This window comes from Macrobrachium rosenbergii, chromosome 59 (assembly GCF_040412425.1).
Source record: "Macrobrachium rosenbergii isolate ZJJX-2024 chromosome 59, ASM4041242v1, whole genome shotgun sequence".
NCBI classification, from domain to species: domain Eukaryota; kingdom Metazoa; phylum Arthropoda; class Malacostraca; order Decapoda; family Palaemonidae; genus Macrobrachium; species Macrobrachium rosenbergii.
The window spans coordinates 28,254,614-28,267,113 of record NC_089799.1 but is presented as its reverse complement, the minus strand read 5'-3'; the positions used below and the strand labels follow the sequence as shown (position 1 = coordinate 28,267,113).

General features: G+C 34.2%; 1 protein-coding gene across 8 annotated transcripts in view; it reads right to left on the bottom strand.

Moving 5' to 3' along the window:
* LOC136837493 (uncharacterized) overlaps window positions 1-12,500 on the bottom strand; it is a 1,465,013-nt gene that overhangs the window by 1,010,125 nt on the left and 442,388 nt on the right. For all 8 annotated transcript variants that reach the window (XM_067102285.1, XM_067102289.1, XM_067102292.1 and 5 more), the window contains one exon: window positions 8,775-8,811. The gene's annotated coding sequence lies outside the window, so the exon portion shown is untranslated. The remainder of the gene's footprint in view (window positions 1-8,774; window positions 8,812-12,500) is intronic.

Genomic DNA, 12,500 nt, shown 5'->3' with positions numbered 1-12,500 from the left:
GGCAAAGCGTCAATCAGAGAGGTGGAACTCGAACTAACTTTGTCTCGTATCACCACCCTTACGAACAAGCCTTTCACTAGAGTCAACACAGCTCATAGGAGAGAAAAACAACGATCGTTAATAAGACACTTCAGTAGTTCACTAGTACCGGAGGAGAAGGTGATAAACAAAACGCTTAAGAAAGACAAAAGACTGCAAAATCATACGACTCAAACAGAGTTCAGCAAACTAAAAAAGAACTTAAATGTACGATAAACGATAATAGCTTATTAATAAACTTAAACTAAAGCAAGATCAAAAGGTTGGACAAAACTTAAATTAATTTTGGCAAATTATAAAATTATTTTTAATCTAATATATATATATATATATATATATATATATATATATATATATATATATATATATATATATATATATATATATATATTTTTTTTTTTTTGTCATTTGCTTTATTATAAAACTACAGTATTTACTATGCTGCTCAATCAATTCTCCCTTGTGCCAATGTCTGTCCTTTGGGGAAGATAACTATGTGCGGTTGGTGATTGTGAATTGATGAGCATCGAACTGTGGCACCTTAAGTTGAAAAGCAAGGTGCCCTCAGACTATGCTCTTTGTCCATCAGGGGGAAGTCTATTGTAAGCCCTCGGGACTCTCGCCAGACCCAAAAAACCCACTCTTGTATAGCTTAGTGGCATGTTGCCCAAATGTGACCCACCCAAACATAATTCTTTGCCTCTTTTCACTTTTTCAACTTTTAATTCTTTATTTTTCCCCCTACAGCTGCACCAGTCACCACTTAAGCAGCGTAATTTCTTTTCATCGTCCTGGTTTCTGAGTCCACACGTACACAAAAGGCCTCTTACCATATTCACGCTGGAATAAGCTAAGTTAATTTAAATTAATCATCCTGATGATACACACGAGTTTATGGCTGAAACAGTAATTATTATATAACAAAAAAAATGTAGCAACATTATGACAATCCGTTCTTCCTTAAGCCTTAAGGATCAGCATTCACAAAAAATTGCCTATGTGAAAAACGGTCAAAACATTTTATTTCAGAACGATAGGAAATGAGTCTCACCTGTACGTATGTGGAGAGGCTACTCTACTTCAAAGATAAGGGGATGACAGCATGACTACTTTAGATGAATCAAGACAAAGGGCAACTAACGGAAGAATACTCTGCTACAACCACAGAAACCCTGCAGGGAAATACGAACTTCCTAGAAAATGTTAAACAAAGACATCAACATGTACTGACAACACGACGTGCAGAAAAACTAATTATTTATAATTCATAGCAGTCCCGTTAGGAACATCAAGCCATCTACCACACTCTGGCAGAAATCAACCTCAAGGAGACAATTTGAGCTTGGGCACCACCACATAAGGAAGTCCCATCCTCAAGTAAACAGGATTGAAAATGAGATACTCGCTGATCCCTTTTAAAAGCTCCAACAGGAGGACAAGGTCAGTGGTGCAGGTTTATAATGCACCGCATTCTCCAAAAAGATCTCGAAAAAATCCTTCCAGGGAGCCACCAAGGAATTATGGGACACGGAGGGCAAAACTGGCATGGAAAAATGGTGGATTACTGTATATTTCATCAAGAAAAGAGACAAATATGTGTTGAGCAACATGACTAATTTCCATAGACTAATGTAGAAGGTGATGGAAACACTGGTAGAAAAATCAGGTAGCATTGTAACCAGAACTAATAGCCTGCAGTAGGATGTCAAATTCCCGGTGGTCAGCAATTAAAGGGCTGAATATTGCTTACATATAGGATGGGTTAAGCATTACATAACATCTTAGCCCCTTCCTGTTTGGAGTCCACTATTGAATTCACTGACATCCTTAAAACCACAGAACCTGTTCACCAGTTTTTCACATTGTTGGAGACCATCTTGAATACAGCCTACAGATCTGGCAGGGCCCACTACTGATTCCTGTAAAATTTGCTGAAGGAGAAGTTGATGATCTGCATAATGGTGACCTTTTCCTCTCATCCCAGGAGACCTTTTCCTTCAAAGTTAGTTGATGGAATGTCAATGGGACCACCCTTGGAGTTCTCTAGGTTTGACATACCTAGGAAGATCATCAACGTCCTAGTATCTAATTTAGCTCTCAAATTTGCAACCAAAACTAGTAAGGGCAAGACCCCTATCCTCATGGAGGAATAGCATCAGTCTTCTTAAAAAATAAAATTACTGGTGCTCCCTTTAGGGGACTGACACTTCCAAGGGTTGAAATTCAACATATTTCTCTTTTTTTTTTTATTTCTTCACTTACAACAAATTGCGGCTTAAATTTCGCTGCCTGATGAAAAATTAACCTGATGTTGTTTTTTCCTACTGCCCAAAAATTTCATTTCGTATGAGTATACATGAATATATCATTGCTACAGATGTACAGTTACTTCCCCTCACTGCACCGCTTGAATTAACAGACATTTACGTTCACGTAGTTATGTATTAATTAGATTACTTAATTGGCCTTCTCGAGTAAGCAACTTGAAAAAGAAAGAAGAGACCAGGTGGTAGAAACTAACATACTCGGTTCTGCACGAATACTGTGCATGGTCAAACTTTCACTCACTCACTTTCACAAAATTTTCTTTTTTCTAAAACTCTATTTTTAAAATCTAACCCGCCCATTATTTACTGACATATTTTCGTTATACAAAAATTCTGATGTACAATAGTATGGCTATAACGTGCCCAATAAACTTTATCATGAGGATGTAAAAAAAAAATCATGGATTTTCATACTTCATTAACAGCATAAATCAACTTCATTTACAGAATATTGTTTATAACTCTTATACAAAACACTCTGGTCTTGGTTCCAGTTTATCAACAGCCCAGTTACTCACCCACACAAATATCCTTAAATAAACTTCACTTTCATAATAGCAATTGTCGCTTTACGTCCCTACTCCGTCTTAAGTTCACTTCCACAACATACCGCAGCCCCATTGTCTTAAAATTGTCACACAGCCGTTGAAAAGCGGATTCACAAACTTTATTTCTTTTCTTCCCAAGGCTTCTGGTTTTTATTCTAATTTCTCTACCAAAATGCCCATACAGCTTCTTGAGTATATCAATTAATGCTTACACAGACACACACAGATATATATATATATATATATATATATATATATATATATATATATATATATATATATATATATATATATATATATATATATATACACACACACACCAAACACGCAAACTCAAATACTATTATGCAGAGCCTATGTATCTCACTCCGTTTAGTCGCTCGAAATCCTTTGTTATAACCTACATCTCCGGAAAAATTTTAATGATGATATCTGTCTGAAGCCAAGAAACAGAAATAATTAAACATCCACTCTCACAGAAGTCTTAAGAATCACACACACGTACAATGTAGAGATGTTTGTCAATCAAGCAGTCTTTATCCCTGATACAGAGACGAACTATCCATATCAGAGAGAGAGAGAGAGAGAGAGAGAGAGAGAGAGAGAGAGAGAGAGAGAGAGAGAGAGAGATCCCGTATCTCGGCTGAAAAATCCTGTATTCCAAGAACGGGGCCAAATATCCGGTGGGAATCCTCAGGGATGGAGAAAAAGGCGCTTAAACCAGACATCTGAACAAGAAGGCTGGAAAAAGAAGACCTCCCCGAGAAAATAAGGATGTGGGAAACAGGTAGGCACAAGCACACACGCGAAAGAATGCCAGGCATACAATCCATCTGCTCGTCTACAAAGCTTTCTCCATTCATAATTAGTTCTTTGGAGCTAAGAACAGCAACTCCAACACTGGCTTTAGTGGGCGGAAACTTGGCACTGGACCTCAAACATATTTTGAAATTCCGATGACTTGCAAACGAAATCCACCAAAACGCCTCCGCCCTCAAAGATGGTGTAAAAAAAAGAAAATGAAAATAAAAATAACAGCTGGGCCTGTGCCTCTAACAGAACACCCCATCGGGCGATCCAGCGCCGGTTTCGAATATTTCATGAGTGAACTCGACCCTTCGGATACCAGGTTGGTAAACAGAAAGTGATTGATGTCAGGCCACGGGGACGTGATCGGGGGACGGCAGTACAAGGGAGGCCTCGGCGGGGAGATTGTTGATGGTTTATGAAAGGGGATGAGAGTGAGGTGATGAGAAGGGATAGAGGGGATGAGAAATGAGCCATGTGATGCAATGCACCGCCAGAGGTCGCGTGATGAAGGCTGTTTGGCCGGATGCTGAAAATGTGCGAAGAAAGTCGAAAACAGACTGGGCCAGATTAATAGGTCAATAAGGGCCGAGGCATCATTTTTAATTGACCCAGATAATAGCCTTGGCAACTGGGAACGGGTCATGACATTTAAATCACTGAGGTCACAGATGACATTCAAACCATTTGAGGTCAGAGAAAGGAAGCGTGTGTAGCGTGCTTCAGAGCGCTTCTACCGGTGTCGGAGAGGACACAATCAGAACCGCAGAGAGGGACATAACAATCTGTGGAATAATGGTTGAATACAAAGGAGTAAAGCGACAGAGAATCAAATGGGAGAGAGCCCTTAGCGCTGTTATTGACAGTTATAACATTGGCGCTCATTGTTTATAGATAGGCAGCAACACTGCTTTAAAGCGTCACGTGTCATCATTTATTTTGTCCTGTATTATACATCACATTTTTGTCGCTTTATGTTGATTCATGTGCTAATCACATAAAGAACATATTCTCAAGAAAGTTATTCTGACAATTAATGAATTGTTCTCCTGAATCCTTAAAATTTGTCCATAATTTTATTATCATCAATAATAATAATAATAATAATAATAATAATAATAATAATAATAATAATAATAATAATAATAATAATAATAAATAAAAAAAATACTCATAGTAGCATGAGTCTTGAAATGGAGAAACAAATCCACAACAGTTACGTATATGTACATATATTTAAAGATAAATCTGTACAGCGAGCTTTCGGGAATCTGTCCGAACAGTTTCCCGAAAGCTCTCTGTACAGATTTGTCTTTAAATATATGTACATATACATAACTATACATATGTTTCTCCAATAATAATAATAATAATAATAATAATAATAATAATAATAATAATAATAATAATAATAATAATACGTTTTCATTTCTTATGGGATCATTTACAGAATTTACATACAAAGCACTAGCTTATAATGTGCAGATGACATCATTGATTCTAGTGACCTCATTAAAGTTAAGTTCAGGTTTCATGATTTTTGGAAGCCATGAATTATATGAAGAAGTCTCAGGAAAAATCTTCCTTTTGCGCCAGAAGCTGTCGAAGGAATTTCAGTTATTATTGTTTCTGCCACGAGAACCATCACTGGCCAATTAAGTGAACAATTAATACAAGAGGCTCACAATCCACAGCTTAGCATGCATGTATAACAATTGCAAGAGCAATACAACAGCCATCGAATTCATCATTGTGTATCTATGTATATATGTATGTATGTGTATATAATTTATATATATATATATATATATATATATATATATATATATATATATATATATATATATATATATATATATATATATATATATATGGATGGATTTTAAAGAATACAGGCTAAGGTACTTTATACACACACTCATACATACATACAAACATACTTACATTTATATATATATATATATATATATATTATATATATATATATATATATATATATATATATATATATATATATATATATATATATATATATATATATATATAATTTATGAATGTGTGTGTGTGTGTGTGTAGAATGGCTTAGTCCATATTCGTTAAAATCCTAAGATGCCGTTTAGTGATTCCTCGTGAACAGACTGTCGAAAAGACAGATGAAGAAACGAGAGGCAGACTTTGATGAAAACAATAATTTCACCCCAACTTTGTTTTAAGAGGGGAAAAAAATAACTTCCGAAACGAAACCGACCGCTATGGTCACCAATCACTATATCAAAGCTCCTGATTTTTATTCGAGGATATATATATATATGAGTTATATATGTTTACGTATATATATATATATATATATATATATATACATATTTATATAGTAAAACAGATATATGTAGACAGATATATATATATATATATATACATATATATACACGTGTATATATTATTATATGCACATATATTTATATAATGTATATATATGTATATATATACACATATATATTAACACACACATATGTATAAATACAGTATATATATATATATATCTATATATTAAACAGATGCACCACGGTATGGGAAGGACACAGACATACGAAAAATACATACAATCAATGTTAGCAAACATTAATTATCAGCTTCTGTAATATTATACGCATTACTAAATAAAAACTGGATATTATCCCATTAGTATAAATGACTTGTCAAGAATCCTTCAGGACTTATGAACATCTATAAATTCTTAATGCACCCAAAAATTAAAATTTACCGTTTCAAAAACCTTACAGCGCAGGAGTTAAAAAGTCAACACTCCGACGTTAGCCTTGAGTTGGAGACAGCACTGCTGCAACAATAAAGAAAACAGAGGCCATGAGAGGGCTAACTACAATAAACGGCCCAGAGGGGAAGTCCGCCTGAGAATGATGATGATTCTAATATGATTATGTCTGGGAAGGGTGGGTCTGGCAATGCCATTTTAAGGCTAGGGAAGGATAAGATGTGTATCTATATATCAATACTTTTGGCTTGATGGACGAAAAGAGGGTGATTTAAACGTCAAATACCTTGGAAGCACCGACCGAAACGTTGCAAATGTAAGATATTGAAAGATTTTCAGCATTTTTTTTTTATTGTTTCTCTTAGGTGTATATTTCCAATAATCTTAGTACCTATACAGGTTATCAGAGTTTTACTGTCAGCTACGGTAATATAAACAGAAAATCCCATTATTACGCGTATTTTGTAAAAACTGCTTATGCACTTTATCTTATGTTCCTGTTACTTGTTGATTATTACCTCCACACACACATAAATAAATATATAAATAACTATATATATATATATATATATATATATATATATATATATATATATATATATATATATATGTGTGTGTGTGTGTGTGTGTGTATAACAGTATACACACACATATATAAATACATATATATATACCAGGAAGACTGGATGGCCGTAGGTCAGGTACAAGCCATGACCCTACCAACAGAAGTCAATTACTGTACCATTCAGCTTCTGCTCCCACTCTGCAGCTGACTGCACCTTCTTGAAGTGTATACATATAAGCGCACGCACGCACACTCACACATACATACATACATACACACATACATACATACATATATATATATATATATATATATATATATATATATATATATATATATATATTTATATATATTTGTGTATATGTATGTATGTATGAATTTCTAATTCCCTCCTCTCTCACACGCCCATACACACACACACACACACACACACACACACACACACACACACATATATATATATATATATATATATATATATATATATATATATATATATATATATATATATAATGTAGAGACCAATGGAACTAAAGTTAGAGAGGAAGGAATTAAAAATTCAACGACGTAATGAACGAAATATTGCTTGCGTTACATCAATATTTTCGAGCACATTACACTTCCTTAGATGATTAAGCAATTAAGTAGCACATACTTATGTAAAGAATATTTTATCAGATTTCTAGATTGCCGTACATGCCTGATTAAAGGTGCTAACAGCTATAGGTTATGTCTTACTATTCATATTGCAGGAAGCAATATAGTGGAAAACTAAATTTCAAATTCGCCAGCTGTCCTCGTAGAATAATGCACCATAGAGTTGATCTGGTGCTACTTTGGCTTGTTATCTACGCGTCACTACTCCGAGATGCTAGTACTAAACATGGCGGAAGCTCCTAGGGACGCCGTGTTTAGTACTAGCCACTCGGGAATCAAAGGATTATATACACCCATTTCTATTAATAAACGATATCTTTGTGCTGCCGTCTACTTTACGTTTACCATACTGTAGTAACAGTGCCCCGTATGTCTTGGATAACGTTTTCCTGACGTCATTTTCGTGAAATTGATCTAAATTCGACGAATTAAGTACTGTAGTTTTTAAAAGTTTTGTATTCAAAACTTATATATATATATCTCTAAAACATTACAGAAAAGTTTAAAAATATTTCAAGTATTTACGACGGTAACAACTCTACCATTAAAAAACTTTCAGCAATTTTATGTTGGGAACGAACTGAATTCTATTCCTAGAAGAATTATATTGTATACATATGAACATAAATATATGAATACATATATGTATATATATCTATATCTGTATATATATACATATATTGTATACATATGAACATAAATATATGAATACATATATGTATATATATCTATATATATATATGTATATATATACATATACACACATACGTATATATGTATATGGATATATACATATACATATACATATATATGTATATGGATGCATATATATATATATATATATATATATATATATATATATATATATATATAATATATATATATATATATATATATATATATATATATATATATATATATATATATATATATATATATATATATATATATATATGTATATATATATAATCTGTGCATGTGTGCGCAAAATCCCATTAACGCAATAAAAAGAAATAATGTATTCATCAACAGATCGCTTCATTTTAATGAATTTTACATACCTAAATCAGCGAGCAGTTGTTGCCATGGGCGTTCCTTCTGTTGGAAAAAATAAAAAAAATGAAATTAACATACTCAGAAGGAAATGATCTATATACATATATGCAAACACGCACACATATATATACAAATCATGTTATATATATATATATATATATATATATATATATATATATATATATATATATATATATATATATGTAAATATATATATACACACATATTATTCACTGTTTACTTTCATACAGAAATATATTCCAGTCTTATTTTCCTCTGTGTAACAATTCTACGCTTTAACAAAATGCAAGTACTCAAACTGTTTAAAGTACATTACCAACAAATTATACCCAAACACAGAGTGAATTAATTATACCGTATCATATAACATTATTACAAGGACGAATTGCAAAAGGTAGCATTTATGCAATTACATGCGATGTGTAATACATTCTCATCAATACTGGGCTTAGTACGGCTTCTTGTGCAATTATATGAAATTATCACATTATACGTAGTTGTTAAGGTATACATATACACTGGAGATAAGGACACAAGTAATTCCTCAGAACTCTGGAGAGTTATCTTTATTTAAAAGGGACAGATAACTGAGTTATTTCGCTTAAAAGATAAACGATACAGTATGGGGCTCACTGAAACACTCATGGCTGATGAAAAAAAAAAAAAATCAATTAAAGGAGAAGTAGGGTGATTGAGTTCTCCCCAATTGCAACGTCCCCTAGAATCCAGATCTTCCAGTAACATTTCATTACCATTAATATTATCAGAAAAAAAATCGTGCTTGTAATGCAATACAAATATCTAAACCAAAAGTTAAAAACTACTTATCCGGAAGCTTTCGAAAGCTCTTAGCTATTATGGTCCATATTTCAAACAGTTGTAATGTATTACATGCAGGTAAATGTACATTTTTGTCTCTCAATGGAATATTAGAGCTTTTGTGAAATAATAATAATAATAATAATAATAATAATAATAATAATAATAATAATTATAATAATAATAGTGGCATTATTTTACCGTGGTTGTAAATAATGCTGTATTATTTACAATAGGAGGGAAATTTAATTCGACTATAAGATACAAACACACACACACACACACACATATATATAAACATACATACATACATCTCTAAATATATATATATGTATATATATAATATACATATACATATTATGTCTTGCACATGGTAAATTCCCCAACTTAATCGCCTTGCCTTTTCAGTATCACTGAACAAATTAAACCCAAGAACAGTGAATGGTTGCATGTTAGGAATAACAATAAAAAAAAAACAGTTCTTCTGAATTGCTAATAAGCTTTCATACAGCTCCCAAAGTACGGCTTAATATATCGGATACTCCTTGTGAAAGTCGTAGCGCAGTTAAAGCTGGCTTACTCTTCGTTGTTCTTTACCACCGCTGGATATCAGATACATTTGCGCCTATATTACTGTGGACATGTTGCACCAGTTTTGCAATCACGGTAAAATAATGCCATTATTATTATTATTATTATTATTATTATTATTATTATTATTATTATTATTCAAAATGTGATCACAATCATGCTGAACACGCCAAAAGACATTAACTTTTACAGCAAGAGTTCGCAGAACAGAATGCCCATTTGCGATAAGAGAAAATCAGAATAAAGTGAATATAAATAGCATAAAATGCAGTTAAAAATAACATGTACTGTATCTTCTGTGTAGGAAGAGATAATGAATTATTTATTTCGTGTTATATGCTAGTTTTGATCCAAGCATTCAAATTTATTTGGTTTTGCACAAGGAAAATAACAACGCTTAAAAGACCTACTGTAACCTAATCGAACCTAACTTGACCGCAAACGTTGTGGGAACTTAGCTATTTGCGTTGTTAGTAATAATGTATAAGAATATAGTGTACCATTTATTTCCCCTACATACCATTTATTTCCCCTACAACCTTACTACACATACAGGTCGCATTTTAACAAGGGCCCAAGTTGCTATAAGGGCGGATTAACCTTAACCAGCGAACCCGGGTTACTAAACCTTTAGTTAACAAATGAATTTCATGATGTTGACCATTCTGTAAACATCTGGCGATATTAATATTGGATCAACCCCTGGTAACCCGTCATTAGTAAATTATAATGATGAAAATACTTTGTTACAAAATTGCTGGCGAAAGAATTTAAGGCACACGCCAACAAATTTGGGTGTGCTAATAATAATAATAATAATAATAATAATAATAATAATAATATTTACATTATCTTAATAATGTCCACAATAAAAACAAAAGTCACTGAGTTTTTCGGAAGATCCAAAGTTATGCTCAAGTTTGTTTCTTTGAGAGAGAGAGAGAGAGAGAGAGAGAGAGAGAGAGAGAGAGAGAGAGAGAGAGAGAGAGAGAGAGAGAGAAACATTCCTCTAGGAATCGTTAACAAAAATTCCCAGCAATGTTCCCGGTCCCAAGCTAAAAAGGGCAGCGGGACCGGCCTCGCCGCGCATCCTGAAGGCGGAGATCTGTTTTATAGGCTGATATCAGGACTTGTGACCCTCCGGGAACGACATTTTGGACTTCCAGGCCTTGCTCTGGCTTAATGCCAACATCCTCCCTTTATATTACCGGTGTGAGATATTTATACCTTGGTCTCCTCCTACGCTGTCTCGCTCCTTGGCGATTTTTCTTTCACATGCCGCCTTCTCTGGAAGCCTCGACCTCTTTTCCCATCCGCAACTCTGCATCTAGTTATTCTCGTGGGCGGGGGAGTTAATGCAAAACCCCCAAAAAACACCATTCCCCCCCCTCCATACTTATGCTTGCATGTCTAAAAAAACCCATTCCCCACCCCCTCCATACTTATGCTTGCATGTCTAAAAAAACCCATTCCCACCCCCTCCATACTTATGTTTGCATGTCTAAAAAAAACCCATTCCCCACCCCTCCATACTTATGCTTGCATGTCTAAAAACCCATTCCCCACCCCCTCCATACTTATGTTTGCATGTCTAAAAAAAACCCATTCCCCACCCCCTCCATACTTATGCTTGCATGTCTAAAAAAACCCATTCCCCACCCCCTCCATACTTATGTTTGCATGTCTAAAAAAAACCCATTCCCCACCCCCTCCATACTTATGCTTGCATGTCTAAAAAAACCCATTCCCCACCCCTCCATACTTATGCTTGCATGTCTAAAAAAACCCATTCCCCACCCCCTCCACACTTATGCTTGCATGTCTAAAAACCCATTCCCCACCCCTCTATACTTATGTTTGCATGTCTAAAAAACCCCATTCCCCCCCCCTCTATACTTATGTTTGCATGTCTAAAAAAACCCATTCCCCACCCCTCTATACTTATGTTTGCATGTCTAAAAAAAACCTATTCCCCACCCCCTCTATACTTATGTTTGCATGTCTAAAAAAAACCCATTCCCCACCCCCTCTATACTTATGTTTGCATGTCTAAAAAAAACCCATTCCCCACCCCCTCTATACTTATGTTTGCATGTCTAAAAAAAACCCATTCCCACCCCCTATATACTTATGCTTGCATGTCTAAAAAAACCATTTCCCACCCCCTCTATACTTATGCTTGCATGTCTAAAAAAAACCCATTCCCCACCCCTACATACTTATGCTTGCATGTCTAAAAAAAACCATTCGCCACCCCCTCCATACTTATGCTTGCATGTCTAAAAAAACCTCATTCCCCA